Below are 13,930 nucleotides of genomic sequence, written 5' to 3'. Positions count from 1 at the left end.
CGCTTCATTTTTTTTGTGAAGCATCATTTTGCTCTACTTAAGCTATGATAAAGAGACACGCAAAATGCATGTTCATGGATTTTTGGGGCAGAGCAATGAAGGGAGGGGTGTATTTGGGTTCATTTCAAATATCAAATAACCATTATGTACATTAGGGTATTATATCGCATCCTTTGTTGTTAAATTAATGTTTACTGCATTATTTTAGTGTCTGTGTGTTCGATGATGGTGTTTTGTATTTGTGACACAGTGCACCATCTACAGTATATATCAGTATTTATCTTGGCTTGTGGAAAAACTACTTGTAAGGAACTTTGCTAGATACCCTGCTGAAAAACCCAGCATTGCTGGTCACCAGAAGTCAAGTCAAGTCACATTTATTTATATAGCGCTTTTTACAATACAGATTGTTTCAAAGCAGCTTTACAGAGATAACAGGAAAATAATGCAGAAGAAAATAGTATCACAGTCCAGCTTAAGTTCAGTGATGTTTCATTTTTGTTTTAAAAAAGTTATTAATTTAGTTCATTTATATATATAGCCGCTCTGGAGTAAACCATGATGTCATCATCCAGCTCAATTCAGTTCTTGTATAATAGTGTCAATGCAGGCAGATCAATATTATTGTTGAATATTAAATTAAATGTTACATTTATTGTCCCTAACTAATCAAGCCAAGCCAATGGCAACAAAGGTGGAAAAAGGCGACAGTGGCAAGGAACCAAAACTCCATCAGGAGACAGAATGGAGAAAAAACCTTGGGAGAAACCAGGCTCAGTCGGGGGCCAGTTCTCCTCTGGCCAATGAACGAACAGTGTATGATTATGATTCAGGCAGCATTATAGGTCAGGAGTCAGATTGGTTTGGAATAATCAGAATATTATCCAGTTCCATCTAGTTGAAGATCGGAGTCACGCCGGTATGGAGACGAGTTTGTTGAGGATCAGTGCCGATGGCTGTCGTGTCGATGAGGCCTTCACAGGGGAGAGTCTAGTTGACACAATCTCTGCTGACACTTCCGGGATGTGTTGTGGTCATGTCCAGGTGCAGGTCCTCCATCTGATCTGGATACGTCCTGGATCCGGCTGATTATAGTGAACCTCGGAATAAGCAGAAAGTCTAACATTAGCATAGGTGCCATTCTTCTTATGATGTAACGGGTACATCAGGTGTTATAGGAAGTGTTCCCGGTTCCGGCTGACCTATTTTATGCAGCCTAATAATCATTTAACTAATTTGAATAATAGGAATGTATAATTTTCTATGTGTATGCCAGGTTAAAGAGATGTGTTTTTAGTTTAGATTTAAACTGACAGAGTGTGTCTGCTTCCCGGACAGTGTTAGGAAGATTGTTCCAGAGTTTAAGTGCTAAATAGGAAAAGGATTTACCGCCAGCAGTCGATTTTGATATTCTAGGTATTATCAACTGGCCAGAGTTTTGAGATCGCAATAGACGTGAAGGACTATAATGCGTTAAGCGCTCGCTCAAGTACTGGGGAGCTAAACCATTTAGTACTTTGTAAGTAATCAGCAATATTTTAAAATGTAGACGATGTTTAATAGGGAATCAATGCAGTGTTGACAGAACTGGGCTAATATGGTCATACTTCCAGCTCTAGATACATACATACAAGAACTCTAGCTGCTGCGTTTTGGTCCAATCATTAGAAACTCTGTTTTTTCAGAATTAAGTAATAGGAAATTACAAGTCATCAGCTATGCATTCCGTTAATTTCTTGAATTGGCAAGTTTTGTCGGGGCGTGAAAAGGTGAGAGCTGAGTATCATCGGCATTACAGTGAAAACTAATCCCATGCTTCCTAATGATATCTCCCAAGGGTAGCATGTACAGAGTGAACAACAACGGTCCTAGTACTGAGCCTTGTGGTACTCCATACTGAACTTGTGATCGATAAGACATTTCTTAATTTACTGCTACAGAGTGATAACTGTCAGATAAGTATGAGTTAAACCATGCTAATGCAATTCCACTAATGCCAACATCATTTTCGAGTCTATTTAAAAGAATGCTGTGGTCAATGGTATCAATTGCAGCACTAAGATCAAGTAACACTAATAGAGAGATACAACCAGTGTAAATTATTGGTATGATAAGTGTAAATCATTTGTAACTCTAATGAGAGCAGTCTCAATACTATGGTACGGTCTAAATCCTGACTGGAAATCCTCGCAGATACCATTTCTTTCTAAAAAGGAACATAGTTGTGAGGATACTGCTTTTTCTAGTATCTTTGAAAAAAAGGGTGGATTTGAGATTGGCCTGTTATTGACTAATTCTCTAGGATCAAGTTGCGTTTTTTAATAAGAGGTTTAATAATAGCCAGCTTAAACGTTTTCGGTACGTATCCTAGTGACAAAGATGAATTAATGATATTAAGAAGAGGATCTATGATCTCCTGAAGCATCTCTTTCAGTAGCTTAGTCGGTATAGGGTCAAAACATACCAGAATAAGGCATTTTTTGCATGCTGGTACCAGCATGGGATCCTGGTTGCTGGTTTGCTGGTCCCCAGCATTAGAAGGAAGCAGGAGGGCTGGTGAACTAGATAAACCAGCTCAGTTTTGCCTGAGAACAGCAGGACCACCAGCTAGACCAGGAATATACCAGCTCCAGCCAGCATAACCCAGCTTGGACCAACATGTAATTCATGACAGTTTTGGCTCGTTTCCACCGAGTGGTACGGTACGGTACAGTACAGTACAGTACAGTACAATTCGGGGCGGTAAATCCTGATCCGGCTTGCGTTTCCACCGCCAACAGTACCATACTTGATAGGCGTGGTGTGGCCTATGCCGAAAAGAAGCGATCAACATCATTTTCGTGCGAAGAACAAAGCGACACAGTAAACAACAATGGATGACATACAGCAGATCTTGATCGCCTGGAATAGATCTCACAACCTGGATCAAATTTTCATAAATCTTTATAAATAAACCACAGATTTGAGCTTTAAACAACTACATTCATCGCATGAAAAACTCTTAAAACTACATTTCGTGACAATAACAGAAGTATTATATTTCAACAGTATATAAAAAAATGACGATTCTCTGTCAACCAATCAACGTTCTGCAATGAGTCTAGCTCCACCCTTTAGGTAAAGTGGTTCGGCATTTTGGTACCATTCAGAACTTTTGACAGTGGAAACAAATAATTGCGTACCGTACCACTCGGTGGAAATTAGCCAATAATGGTGGATTTTTCAGCTGGCTGGCTTGATGGATGGATGGATGGATGGATGGATGGATGAAAGAATGGATGGAAGGATGGATACTGTGCCAAAGTAAATTAACATAATAGAGAACAATATAACGCTAATGTGAAATCAGGCTAGGTAATCTTATTACTTGTTAGATGAGCGGCAGTAGAAAATTGATGTAAACAAGTCTCAACTGGTCAGGCGGAGTTTGTGTCCTGATGTCTTGTGGCACTGTTGTGGTGAACATTTGCATTTCAAGTCTTTCCCTCCATAAACAAACTCCCCCTTCCCTTCTGTACACTTGAAGTCCATCCCTCAATCCAGAGAGAGTGTGTGTGTGCTGGGATTTGGTTTGGGGGTCGGTCTGACCCGATTTTCTGGATGAACACTTTCCTTTTGAACATTGCCAAAGTGAGGATAAGGGTTCGTTTTTGGTTTAACATTGTAGTGTAAGTTAGATTAAGGTTAAGAATGGGCTAAGGATCTTAATGGTTTAGCAGAAAATGTCAGGTTATAGTTTTGCATGAAAAGGTCCCGTTTGTCAATTTCCATGTCAAAGTTGAATATATATAGGCCTATTACATGTTACAGTAACATGTTGAAGTTTAATATATGAGTTCAAACATATAACTCAAATTATGAGCAATAAAAGTGATGTTTGCCTTAGGAAGCAATGCTAATGTCTGAATGTCACGTTATTTTCAATAAATACATTTCCACCCACCTTCTCTTTTAAATGAATAATTGTCATCTCTTACTCAAGAGGAAAGATATTGCACTCATATGGAAGATCAGAGAAGATCCAAACTTATGAGTAATTAAATACGATTTATTACCCGTAGTCACGTCTGACACATAATTCAATGTGTTATTCATCATATCACTGTTGCAAAACAAGTGTCAGTATTTGTTTTTCACACACGGAATTTAACACACTTTTCACATACAGGATCATGGAGGACCTCCATTACACGAATTGACACATTGACCTCCAAACAAGTATGGGACTGCGAGGCCAAGATGAAAGGCCCCTATTTGGGCACTGAACTCATTTAACTCGCGTTGTGTATGATGTGCAGGGGGCCGCACGACCCAATATGGGGGAGAGGGTCACATGGAGTTGGGGCCTCCAACAGCTCAGGGGACTTCTGCGTGAGAGAGGACATGTATAAGACACTGCCAGCCTCCAAGTTGTGAGTAAAAGGGACCTTTTGGGTTAATCCTCATTAAAAATGGAAGCGGCTTTCATCTTAGCTAGCCAAAATGACCCACTGTGAACTTTTGTCCACTTCCTTTCAGATGCAGTTCTAGCGTATACCAGGGCAATTAGACCAACGTTACAATGGTGCTTCGTTTTAGAGGCGGGAACAAGCTGTCTCATTGGTCTGCCAAACCATCAAAATCTGACTAATGCATTTCAATAGGATGTTTAGAGACCAAAAAAACAAAAAACAAATCCAATGCATCCTAGGACAGATGCCAAAGAAATACCAGGCTTTCAGTCAGCAAACAGGAATGAAATAAGAAACTGGTCTCCTGAAAAAAAAAAAAATCTTTTTAATGACTGAATGAGTTTAATACAATAAGCTGTCGGCTACAGCAATAGGACTCGAGATGCTCAATGCCATATAAGAGTGACCACAATAACAACAAGGGAAAATCTAGTTTAACATGCATCAAGTTCTTAGAAATGTATTCATGTTGGTTTCTCAACCCGATTTCAAGGTATGTTTATATTTAACGATTCTAAAAACTGTCATGCGGTGTAACGGTTACCAGGCAGCTTATGAGCAAAATGGCGCTGGTGTTTGTGTCTAGCCGTCTGTCCTGTGTGTTGTTGTCAACAATTTTAATGTTATTTTTAATAACATTCTGTGTTTCTGTGTTGACGGCCTTTCAACGTTCCTCGGAGGAGGCCGCAGCAGGAGACGAGGGAAGCAGGCAGGTGTTGCCATTAGGGTAAAGTCCGGTCTGGATTTCTCTTCATCTGTGTTTGAGACTGTTTCTGGCCATCATGTGGCAAGGCCCTCGTTGGAGCTGCCTCATCAGTGGATTCGACCGATTGTCCCCGGCTTCCTGGACGAGCCTGTGCATCCCGTTTCTCCCCAGATTCGCGGTGGAGGAGTGAACCATGGAGTTCTCCATTTGTTAAATCAAGCTCGCCATTTGCCTAGCAAGCCTTTGCCGATCAGGATTGCATTAATTAATGTTCGATCTCTGGTCAATAAGACTTTCATTCTGCATGATTTCTTCACTGCAGAGATCTTGGATATCATATTTATAACTGAAACCTGGGTTAAAGAGGGAGACTCTAGTCCCTTTTCTGAACTTGTCCCTCATGATTGCACTTTTTACAGTTTAAGTACATTACACGCATCATCCCAGCTGATGTTTATTCTAGCTTGGAGCTACAGCGCTTTCAGATAGATCTGGTATGTCCAGTTCTATGTTATACTGTCTATCGCCCCCCTCAAATTAACAACATCTTCCTAGATACATTTGCTGATCTATTAAGAGGACTAGTTGGGTGATTTTAATATTTGTGTTTGTGTAATTTGTGTTGGCCGACTTTTTTTTTTTTTTTTTTTTTTTTTTATCTTATTGATTAATTTGATTTTGTACAGTGGGTGCAAGGGCCTACACATGGCCATGGTCATATGCTGGATTTGGTTCTTTCACATGGATTTCAAATTCCGGAAATTGAAACCAATGACATACATTTTTTAGACCATAAATCTAAACTATTTTCTCCTCTCCTCCCTGGCCGAGCTGCTAATACACCTTCCATGGTCTGTTGGAATTGTTTTTTCGCCACTCAGTAATGTGAGATTTGCTGCCCTTTACTCTATGGCTGACAGGCTATTAGCACCTCCTCTTGTTCCTGATACAAAAAAAAACGTATTAGTTGTTTTAATCAGAAAAGTTTGACTCTTCTGAATCTCATTGCTCCAAAATCTTTAAAATCTGACCTTGGCTCAATGATTCAACTCGGTTGCTCAGAAAGGCTTGCAGCAGTGCGGAGCGTAAATGGTGTAAGGACAAGCTACAGGTCTTATATGAAATGTTGAACGATTCTTAACATGTTTATCAGAAAACTGTTAAGACTGCTAAGTCTAAATATCTATCTGAGATCATTGGTGACAATCAACATAGACCTATGTATTATCCTTTTCTCTGTCATTGACTCTGTGATCAACCCCTCTGTTAATACCTTTCCTGAACCTTCTGTCTCTCTGTGTGAACAATTCTGTACATTCTTTACTAAGAAATTGTTATTTTAAGATCAAAGTTTCCCTTGGTAGACTCTGCTAATAACTCAGCTTAAGCAGTTCGGCTATATGGTGTGATTTTGAGCCCATTTCATTTCAAACCTGTAAAAAGGCATCGTTGAACATCTGAGACCAACCTATTTGTCTCAAGATACTGTTCCATCTTGATTCCTAAAATAAATGTTTGACACATTTAAGCATAATCTAATAAATATCTTAAATAAGAGTATAAGTGTAGAAATTGTTCCTGGCTGTCTAAAAAATTGCTACAGTAACTCCAGTGTTAAAGAGGCCCAATCTTGGTTCTGCTGATTTTACAAATTTTAGGTCTTTATCTAACCTTCCATTTCTTTCTAACATATTTGGAAAAATTGTACTGACCCAGTTGCAATCTCATCTGAAGTCGAATCCAAGAAATCTCACCACAGCACTGAATCTGCTCTTTTAAAAGTCTTAAATTACATTTTATTGGAAACTGACAAAGGGGAATGCCATTGCTTTGGTGCTTTTGACATGGTCGACCACAATATTTTTATTTTCTTATTGTGAGCTACAATGATTCCGGTTTAGTTGTATAGCAAAGTTCTTTGGCATAGGCCCCTTCCTTAGTCTAAATCCTGGGGGATGCATATTCAACTGATCCTACCTGAAGACGAAGGCAGGGGTGGAGCCTACCCCGATGGATGGACAGGGGCCAACCTGGTGGTGGCGGGAAGATGAAGAGGAACGTCAGCATCATCAACTGTGAAACAGAGAGTTCAGTGCGTATATACTCCAGGTATCAAGCAATGATTGGCCAGACCTATTTGTATGAATGAATGATGTCGCATTAGAATCTTCCTGGTAGAGCTTACGCTAAAAGCTCTCATTTCCAGGCTGGAGAGTTGTGTTGGACTGGAGATCACTGTTTTAAAATGGTTTTGTTTAACAAACAGAAGGTTCAATGTTTCTATTGGTCTATATATTTCTTCCTCATGTCCTATTGCATGCGGTGTACCCCAGGGATTAATTCTTGGTCCGATTCTATTTTCAGTATGTTGCCTATGGGTGCTATTTTTAAGAAATATGTGTCTTTAGTGTATTTTTAAGTGTAAATACAGTGTAATTTCATCTTTATGCTGATGACACTCAGTTACATCTTTCTTTGCAACATAGAAACAAAGAATCTTTAGGATCACTGTTAGCCTGTTTAAACGAACCACAAATATCATTAAAACGAACCTTTTGGTGCTAAATGAAAACAATACTGAAGTTAATTTACTTGGTTTAAAGTGCCCTTAATCTCGGCTATCTTTCTTGTTATATTACACCTTGTGCAAAAACCCTAGGTGTTCTTTTTGAATGCAACCTGAAATTTGAGAAGCAAATTAGTGCTGTGGTCAAATCATGTTTTTTCCATCTATGACTTTTAGAGAAAATCAAGTCTTCTTTCAGCTAGACATTTTGAGGAAATCATTCATTTACTTATCTCGACTATTGCAACTCTCTATACTATAGAGTAAGTCAGTCCTGTCTAATGCGTCTCCAGATGGTTCAAAATGCTGTTGTCAGGTTGTTGACAGGCAGACGAAAGATCAATCACATTACACCCATTCTAACTTCCCTACACTAGCTACCAATTAAAATTAGAATTGTTTTTAAAATTCAATAATTTTTTTCAAATCACTACATAATCAAGCACATTCACATCTTTCATAAGTGATCTCCACCCACAAACCAAACAGGTCCTTGAGATCTAGCAATCTTGGTATCCTCTCCATTTCCAGAACTAGGCTAACATGATATGCAGTTCTATGAAACCTGCAAGTTTGTTGGACTGTGACAAAATTAGACAAATGTTTTTCAGATATTAACATTATAGCATTTTGGTTAATTTTGTTGTTTGAGATAAACAATAATAAAGTTGCAAAACAAGTATTAAAAATCGAATTAAATAATAGATTATGCCAAACTACTTAAGAAATTATTTTCAAGACTTTAATTCCTTTGATGAGGCCTTTTTTCTTCATATCAGGAAAGTTGCATCACCCTTGACATTTTTCATCATTTATATCAGCCAAAAAAATAAATAATAATAATAATATATAAATAATAATATATAAAATAATAATAATTAATGCTGAATTTAAAATGAAAGAAATTAAAAAAAAGATGCATTAATTTACTTATTTGGCATTTTATTTGGCCTCCATACACAGATATAAACTAATAAAATAAAATAAAAACATTTTTATTAAAAACAGTTAAAAAAAAGAAATAATGTTGTAGTCAGCTTTCTCCTTATTTGCTAATGGATTCTGAGTGCTTCTTCCAGTCTGAGTGGTTTCTAGTGTTTTGAGTGGTTGCTAGGGTGTTGCTAACCCATTGTTTTCCGTCCTAAAGCAGAAAAGCCACCCTCCAGTCTCTATGATACTCTGGTCTCTAGACATAGCGTTTTATTGTCCGACGGGTAAAAATTGCAGGTCGGATCGCTTTGAAAATAGCACCCCTCTCCTCAACATGCTGCACGATTTGAGTCGTAGCTCCATGAATGAACAAAATCTGGAACCAATATCCATGAAATTTAAGCTCAGAGTCAGTGTCCTGTTATGCCTCTCTAGCAATGTGCAACAGATTGATGCAACCGCTACAATATAAACACTTGTGACTTACCCTATTATCTAACTTTGAGGCTTAAACCTTCCTTGAAGGAGGTCTGAAACCATTCATAGCTTTTGAAAAACACAGATGCTTCCAAAACACGGTTCACAAGTTTATATTGTTGCACAGAGTCAGACGGATAAACAGTTTTCAAGGGCACGTCTCCGTAATACCGGACGGATTGTTTCTGAAGCTCGCTGGGGGAAGTCAAGGCAGCAGGTCTGGGCTCGGCAGACATCCCTCTCCTCTGTTCTTTTCCTCCACCGGTTATGCGATACTTGTTTTTGGGGAGAAAAACAATGAGAGTATTTAGTCAGATGTCACGCAGAGTCTAGTTTGTCTCTTTCGCAATTCAAACCTTTGTTCATTGGGGCTTTCTCTGCCCTCCCCTGGTAGCTCAGCTTCTCTGACTCAATGTGTGTTTTCAATTACAAAGCTTCAAATCGAGTTTTTTTTCCCAACCGAAGAATCTTTCAAATCATTGCTTCCTTATACATTTGTTACCACATGAAAAACGCAGTAAGTGGGGGAGGAAAAGAAGGAGGAAGCAGCAAATGAGAGGGGGTCCCGATAAGGACGCCCGCCGCACAATGAAGCTGTTGTTTTCATCAGGTCATGTGTGGTTCTCTTAGTTTGATCTTTTATCCTTGTCTCCGGCCGTGGCCACTCGCGGCTCCCGCTGCGTACGTGAACTCTCCGAGGTATCAGAAGAGAAGTCTTTTCCAGGAGACTCTAAGAGTTCCTTTGGGCAAGGCTCAAATGGATTTTCTTTGGATACTATGCCTTTGTTGTGTTTATTGTCTGCTTCACGGTATTACCTGTGACTTGGACATCTTAGAAAACCAAATCTCCTGTAATCACGCCGAAGAGGATTTTTTTCTGGAAAACAAAAGTACTTTGCAATAAGATCTTACGGTCTTGGGAAATTCAGGAGATAAATCACAGAAGGTCCATATTTTGAATACGTCAATTTATGTCTTAGTCAAAACAAAGAAAACCTGCCTACACCTCAGTTTTCTAGGGATAATTAAGGGTTGCAGAAGTAGCAGAAATTTCATAATTTCAGCATTGCAGGTAATGAGTTTGCTTTGTTTGGGCCCTGGATCTTTATCAAGGTTTATTTTCCAACTTCGTACAGTAAGTCTGAGGTGCAGGTAATCCAAATGCCGGCTGAGCCACTGAACAGTGTAAAGAATCTTAATCCTCTTAGCCGAATTAAACATTTCAGGTTGATGATCTAGCCAATAATTTTGCACCGTGACTATAGCGCAGGGAAAAAAAACAACAACATGCCCGCATTCCCTCTGAGAACGTATGTTGGAGCCGGTCCCTTGACAATCAGCTCCATTATAATATACAAATAATCCGCCGTCCCCTGCTTGGGTGGATGTAATCTACAGAACATTTCTAACCTTCAAACTTCCACATGGGAAATTAAAATATTTCATAGAGGTAAGTAGATTAGAAAGGCCTGGTAAAAGCTATTTGCAGTAAGTCATTCAACACAGCTTTGGGGTGGGCTAACTTCCTAGAGAACAGGCTGTCCAGGTCACTGATGGGCTTAACATTTGCCCCTACACTCAACAAATGAACTGGGGACTCCAGCCGGTGGGTGAGCCAAACCCTTGACAGTTCACATAAGCACTTACCCACATGCTCAAGGCTTCTGCAATGGTCATCTAGGCCTTATAAGCACTTGGCTACTGCCACATCGAGATAAATCACACTATCAAGGAGGCGTCGTTTCCTTCTGATCAATTAGGAGGAAATCCATTAAACGAGCAATTACTCCTACAGATCCTCTTGAAGTTTTCTGGTATAAATTAATGATATAAATAGTGTCTTTCAACCCATCTGTCATTTATGTAGCCTACTTGAAGCAGATGTGAGTAATTTTGTCGATGTAATAATACTTTCTCATATCCCGGTTTTATGTTTAGAGACCGTAAGTAGGCCAATCGTAGAATATTTTCAGCGTGAGACTGCACACCCACAGTCTGATGCATATTGAGCACACATAACTGGAAAGCACTTTCACAATCTGGCAAGCTGTAATCTGATTGGCTGTCTTCCATGAGTAAGAATGCAGGGAGGTTTTTTCATCAATCTGCTTGAAAACAAGACTATGTTTCCAAGGTACTGAGGAGATGCAGTAAGCTCTTTTGAAAATGAAATAGTAACTGAGTTTTCCAAACTTTGCCAGGTTAGTGCCATCAAATCATCTTCATAATCAACACATATAGTGTTGTTACATATTTGTAATACAAAATATGTGACCAAATTATGCTAATTATAATTTAAAACGTTAGTATTCAATTAATAAAATATCTAAAAATACAAGTTAAGGCAATAAATGGTGCATTTATGTTTTTACATACAGTAAAAAAAAATATATATATACATTCCAAAGCTGAACAAAATTCTTATGGGTTTGGAATGACAGTAATTAATGACAGACTTTTCATTTTTAATATTTCATAATTTAACTAAATATATATTTTTTTTTTTTTGACTGCACTGACACTATTGGATGAAAACAAAAACTTGAACTGAACTGAGCTGGATGATGACTGCTCTCTTCGCATAGAGTTTCTTTATAATTGAATCGACTTTGTTTCATTATTGACAAAACTGGAAATAAAATTAACACTTATTGAACTGAATTGAATAAAGAATTAACTGACTTCAGCTGCATAACAACACTATTGTCTTCGGTAGAGCTGCTTTAGAGCAGAAGTTGAATTTGTCTCAGATTTGATTAAGTTTGCATCATTCTGTGAAGATGCTTTGAAGCAGTCTGTATCTTAAATAAAAGGGACTTGACTTGACTAGAAATATAGTAGTCAACATTTGAAGTGGATCAAAACCTTTCATCAAAGTTATACATGCATTTTGAACAACACCCGTTCTTGTCTTAAGACAACTTTTTGATCCACTTCAAATGTTGACTACTGTAGTTTAACTCTTTGTCAATGTTTAGCTTTATGCTAAGCTAAAATGCTATTTCAACACCCTGTTGCACCTGTTATTAGATATCCATTAGAATAGCTGTAATGTCCCAGTTCAGAGGCAGCATCCTTTGAAGGACGCAGATTTCAAAGGCTGAGTGGGACATTGAAGTGTCCATCGAATGTCACTTCAGAGTCTCGGCGGAAGTAATATGTAATTTGGGGACTCGGATAGTATGTATTTCTAAATGTACCTGATTTTTCATATCAACAGAATAAAATATACCAGGATAACCTGGCTTCTCTTGAGACTCCCTGCTTCTCAGCATAGTTAATTATATGCTAAAGCCCGCCCCCCTCGTGACAGGATTGGTTACAACAGTTTTGGGACATAGAGAACAACTGCAATTTCAAACCACGTTTTTGAGACTGTCTTTGGTTCACTGCAGGTTTAAGGAGAACATACTCAACAATGGTGTTGACTTATGGATTTGCACATTGGTTGTCTTAAAGCATATTAAAACACCACAGAGACATAAACAACATTACAAACTTGATTTTCACCACAGGGGGGTATTTAACTTCGAAATACTGAGCTTCTATGTCTGTTGTCAACTAAAACTACTGGCACAAAAAAAATGTAGCTCAACATATTTAAAGGGATAGTTCACTTTGAAATAAAATGTTGGTATGTTTTTACCAAATGATCTGAGGGCGCGGGCGGGTATAGATATATACACTAGATGTCGCCTTGGCTACGGTTTCGTTCCAATGAACTGCAATAGCCAAGGCGACATCTAGTGTATATATCTATACCCGCCCGCACCCTCAGGTCATTTGGACGTGGTTGTGTTCAAGAGGTAACAACGATATAAATACTGTTCATTTTCTCACACAAACCGCTCGTTTCGTGTCTTAGGCCATCAATGTGTACTTACGATGGGGAATTGTTTAATTTGGACGATGTGGAATTGTTTTAATTTGGACTCTGTGCATGCTCTTTGAGGTGGTGACCATAGACCTGCATTATTTGACTGACAGACAAGAACGGTTTGACCTAAAAATATCAAAATTGAAACTACTGCGGAAAAAAAGACACCTACATCTTGGATGCCCTTGAGGTAAGCTAAAACATACCAAAATTTTATTTCAAAGTGAACTATCCCTTTAAGACACTACTGGTCCGTTCCTGACATAGCGCAGCTTTCACAGATATAAACCAGAGTCAGGATGTTGACTGGATGATTCACTAAAAACCACACAAGACTGTCTATCCACTCCTGACCAAGACACGCACAGACAAAAATGGGCACTAATGTTGTTGTCGTTCAGCTGTGAGAGATGCGCTTGTAGTTGCTTTTGCAATGTCTTTGGGTTGGCAAAGCCAGACTACGATAAAGGAGGCCAGTTCTACCTGGAAGAACACTCAACTTTCCCCCATCCGTGTCACGTCTGGTCTGACCAATGTGGCAAAACCACAAAAAATATCAAATGCCACATAAAACGGAAACATTTGTCTTTCTACTCATTGTTAACTGCATGTTGTCACACTCATTGTCTGTTTTCCCATAAGCCAGTGCACTCCCACAGTCTGAAATGATTCATTGGACTCCATGCAAATGTTCACAGCTTCTTAAAAGGTGAGTGTAATTGAGATCTGACAATCCTCATTGGCTGTAAGGGCCTTTAATGCCATCCAGAGACAAAACGAGTCATGGCTGAAGTCCCACAAGGAATATTTCGTTCAGAAATTATCCAATACTCATAGCTTCCCTGGTTCTTACGCACATTGGTCACACTACATTAACACATTACATGAATTTGTCTCTTTTGTACAATCACTCTTTATATATC

General features: G+C 38.8%; 1 long non-coding RNA gene across 1 annotated transcript; it reads right to left on the bottom strand.

Annotated features, from left to right (window-relative positions):
• Positions 1-361: 361 nt before the first annotated feature.
• On the bottom strand, positions 362-9,997 carry LOC309491142. The gene is made up of 3 exons (XR_014202934.1): positions 9,141-9,997; positions 7,135-7,230; positions 362-1,100 (listed from the first exon to the last, which is right to left on the bottom strand). It is a non-coding gene; the product is annotated as an uncharacterized lncRNA (long non-coding RNA).
• Positions 9,998-13,930: the final 3,933 nt, after the last annotated feature.

Source organism: Leuciscus leuciscus, assembly GCF_965113295.1.
Source record: "Leuciscus leuciscus genome assembly, chromosome: 25".
In the NCBI taxonomy this organism is placed as follows: Eukaryota; Metazoa; Chordata; class Actinopteri; order Cypriniformes; family Leuciscidae; genus Leuciscus; species Leuciscus leuciscus.
The sequence above is the reverse complement of the archived record's forward strand: the minus strand, read 5'-3'. Positions and strand labels throughout refer to the sequence as shown.